Below are 4635 nucleotides of genomic sequence, written 5' to 3' on the forward strand. Positions count from 1 at the left end.
CCACTTCCTGGGATTTTTGCAATTGAGTGTTTAAAATAAAATGCACATTTCTTACCCTCATAAATGAAGAGAAAACCTGTAACCTCTGCCTGACCTGTAAGGGGGGAAAAACAAAAGGCAGGTTTGTAAAAGAAAAAAACACAGGCATTGCAAAGGAGCGGTCCCGTGAGCAGTTAGTCTGTACAAACTGGATTTTTGCAAACCTTACACCTCCTGCTTGGATCCTCCAGTGTCCACTAAGGTGTAAACTCCAAAAGGCTTCTCCCAGAGCTGGCTATTCAAAACGTCCTGTGCCTGCGTGGATTCTCTGGAGTTTAGTAAGAGGTTTAGCTCATGCTGGAGCATTGCATTCATTAGGGCACCTGTTCCTTTCCTGGCTATCTGGTTAGACCGCGGTAGTCCCCACAAGCTTGAGCCCACCGTCGGCTCGCACTGAAACTGGCCACCATCAGCACCCGGCGTTTGCCGGGCACCATCGGCTCTGTCACCCCCATGCAACAGGCTTAATAAAAATGTCAGTGACTTTGGGAAAATTTAGGAAATGCTCAAGTTTGTCAGAAAGGGGTGGAAGGAAGAGTAAACAGTCTATGGATACTTCACATTTGGGCTTTTGGGGAGTGTCAGGGTCTGCCATTGTCTCCACCTAAAGATCTCTGATGGGGTCAGGAAACAGGAGCGCGAATGGAGAAAGAGGAGAGTATGGAAATCTCAGACCCCATTCATCCTCCAGACCTCCCTCCCTGGCATGCTCTGCCAGATGCAAACATTTTAATGTCCTGGCCATTAAGAAAGACATCTTAAATGCCCTAAATTTCAACAAGACTCCTAGAAACCACACAGACATGCATGCAAACGTTGCAAATGTGCACGCACATGAACAAGCCAGAGCCCTGTGGTGAGCTCTCATCTCCAGCAGCCTGTCCCATGCAGAGTTTAGAGAGGGTTTGAGTTTAGCTGCCGGTAAAGTCCCCCATCCCCAGTTTTCCCAGTGAGCATCTCTTATCCCTTTCCTTTGCAAAGCTCCTTGCTCCAGCGGCAGGACCTTTTCAATATGGGCTTTTGGAAAACGCATCTCAGCTTGTCTTTAAAGACCCATCAGACTTGTGCTGGGGCCAAACTGACCGTTTCTGCTTTCCCCTTGGAGAAAGGCACCGGGACAGCCTGACGTCGCAGCCCCAGCCCATCTCCTGGTGCAAAGGGACCTCTGCAGCCCTTTCCGTGCATCTCCCGTCGCAGGCAGCCGCCGTGGTTCCCGCAGGCTGGGGGGGATTCACCGCCCTCCCGTGGCAGACTCCAAAACGGGTTTCTGTCCCTGACTTCCACCAGCGTACAAGAAACAGCCGGGTTTGCCGTAATAACAACATCATCAGCGCTTTTGAGCAAGCCAGTAATTTCTATCCTGGGTTCATACAGGTAGGAAAGTAATCTAGAGCATCTGGGTTGCTGGTGATCTGCAGGATTGCAGAGAGACCCCATCAGCACAAGCTCTCAATGCCTAAAAAAGAGCATAAAATTCAGGGAAATAAAAGGAAGATGCTCACATGACAGTCAGCTTCTTTCCAAAAGTGACATACTGTCCTTGTCTCCCCCTCATGTGAGTATTTGGCTCACAGGTTGAAAAAACATACTGTCAAGTAAATAAAATAAGTAAGTAAATAAAAACATGCTCTTCCAGGTGAGGGGGGCATGTGGAGATACGAGAGAGACTGGAACAGGTTTAAAAAAAAAAAAAAAGCTGCTTGGGAAAACACCCAGCACCAGGAAGGACCTGATCCTGCACAGCTCATTCCCTTGCCTCACTGCTTCCTCCTCCAAATCGTCAGGACTCTGCAGGAGCTGGGCTCAGCACAGGAGAATTCCCAGTGGAACTGCAGTGCTGGAAAATCAGCCTGGTGCAGTGTTCACTTTGTACATCCTGGTATGCCTAAAGAAAATGGACTCCCAACAAAACCATTTGGCCTGGCAAGCAGAGATGGACTAACTCAGGCCATCGGTATGTGCTCAATGAAATACCTCTGTGATCAGACTGATGGGGTTCGGAAAAAGTACACTTGCTCCAAGTCCTGGGACTGCAGCCAGTAGATGGCATTCATATGCTATCGTATGCACACGTGTGCTCTCATCTGCTATCCAGCTTAAACCGCCCTGGAAAACACCAGAAGAACATTTTTCGTATAACAATGAAGGTAAAAGGCAAATATTCACCATAGCTGGAGATGACCTTGTGGACTTTGACAATTAACTTTGGAGCCATCAAGGGTTACAGACTTCCTGGCATCTCTTTCTGTCCCCATGGATCTTCTGTCTGCTTCTAACGGCATAAATATATAATATATATAAAGAAACATAATGCATCCGTAAGTATCTTGTGTATCCTGGACCACAGGGATGCTCAAGATGTGAGCGAGGGATACCCCACCATCCCTCTGAGGTCTGACCCAGGATCTACCAGGCTGACCATGCACGTGGCTAGGAGCCACCGGTGTTTGGCTAGTAGTGATGTGGGTCGCTTTCTTTACGGTGACATCCGCTGGATTGAGGAAATACTGTCCTCAGCACCTCATCCCTCAGGAGCCACTCATCTTAAGAGAACAATATCCGCATGGAGCTACGCCACTTGTGTTTGTGAGGGCTGGTGACCAGCCATCTCCCTGCTGAGGTACCAAAGGTCCCCCTGTTTCCAACACGTGGGACATCTGAGCACCCAGCAGGGACACGTGGTTACAGGCAAAGGATAGGAATGGGTGAAGGGATGGGAGAGGCATGGTGTATCCTAGGTGGGCAGCCAGGGAGCGTGCCAAGAGCAGGGCCTTGTGAGACTGGGACTTTCCCTGCAGCACAGCACATCAGCTCTTCTCTGCTGATCAGAAGCATCAAGACCTCAGCTGGCACCGCTGGAGAGCCCCAGCACCATGTTGAAACTGCCTGAGAGCCGGGACCAAGACAGGACTCCTCTTCTTACCGTAACAGAAAAAGAGGTGCAATAGGTAGACTCCTGCTTCCACCACACAGGACTCCTCTATCTCCCCACCATGCCCCAGATCACCGCAGCCCCTCTGCCCACTGAGCAGCTCTAAAAAAAAATCAAATGCATTATTAGCAGATGGTAAGAGGAAAATCCCAGGGCAGCAGGCACAGGCAGACTTCACAGTCCTGCTCCATCAGCTGGTATAATAAAAGAGAGATCCTGTCTCGGACCATTTCTGCTAAGACTCAGAAGATAAACCCTTACACTTCCTTCCCTGGGGGGTCACCACTAAAGCTAGAGCTGCCTTCGTCTTTGTACAGCACCAAGCACGTCGGTTGCATGATGCAAACGTAGGGAGGATTTTTGACAGCAGACATCATCAAACTAACCCTGCCTCTACCAGCAGCTGGGTTGAGGCTTTGGCCCGAGCTGGAGGGAAGGCCATTTGCTGAAACCCAGGAACCAAAAGGCAGAGATGTGAGCCCAGGTCTGGAGCAGGTGAAAGATCACTGCTTCTTCATTCACTTTTAGATTTGCCAAGGAACCAGCAAAGGTCTCAGGCTCCAATGCAGTTACAGACATCCTGGAAGCAAGGAGCAGGAGTTGATCCCCCAGCACAAGGAGGACAGTCTGTCGGGTCCATCTGTACAGCCCCTGGCACCAGAAGTGAGACCAGTGCCTGAGGTTTAGGTACAAATCAGCTTTACATTTGCAAGGCAAGACGGACCATTAAATCCTGCATCCTACCACATACTGAGGCTAGCTTTTACTTTCTCAGTGACTGCTGCGCTGTATTAAAAAGCCCTCCCCTTCCCCCCCACCCCTGCCCAGCTCCCACGTCTCCTCTAGGACCAGATCCTGCTGGATGATGGGCATCCCTCGCTCCCACTGAAAGCAGCAAGGAGTCGGTGTGCTCAGCCCCTGGCAGCATCATCCATCCGGAGGAAGAATATAGGGAGATATTTGGTACCTCGCAGCCAATTGGAGAGAGGTGACACTGAAAGGGGGGTGCTTTCAGCTCCTCTCTCCACCCATCCTCCATAACACCCCTCTCCCTGTCACCACCACCACCGCCATCCTCCTTGCACACAAAAGCAGTACAATTAGCTGACTTAAGAGAGCTGAGGCTTAGCCAGCTGCAAGCGGAAAATAATAATAAAATACCTTGGAGGGGAGAGAGGCAGCAGAGGAAGCAGCAGCTATGGAAGAATACAAATAATTGCCCTCAATTCCTGACCCACCCCCCCCCACCAAATCCAAATCGCAAAGCAACAACTGCTGTGAGAACGGCCGACCTAGATGCATCCCTACGCTCGTCCGCTGAGAAAGCCGCACGCATTTGCATCTGGATCCAGGCACTGGACCTCCTGAGCAGCCCCTCTCCGTCAGGAGGAATGCCTAGCTGGGATACAGGCAGGATCTTCTTTGTTCCTCATTAGCCACAAGCATCGGTGAGTACAGCATCATTTGGGCTTCCATACTGCTGGGTGATGTTCGATATTAAGAAACATCAGGCTGCAGCCTGGGATTCGCTTCAGTATCTTTCCTTTCTCTTCCTCCCTCCATGATGCCTTCAGGGTTAGCAGAAAGCAGATGACAGCAGTGGGGAGGAGGGAGGGAAGGTGGGGTCTCTCTGAGCCCCAAGGTATCTCCTTTGCCTGTGTGTA

Source organism: Cariama cristata, unplaced genomic scaffold (genome assembly GCF_000690535.1).
Source record: "Cariama cristata isolate BGI_N322 unplaced genomic scaffold, ASM69053v1 scaffold15510, whole genome shotgun sequence".
Taxonomy (NCBI): Eukaryota; Metazoa; Chordata; class Aves; order Cariamiformes; family Cariamidae; genus Cariama; species Cariama cristata.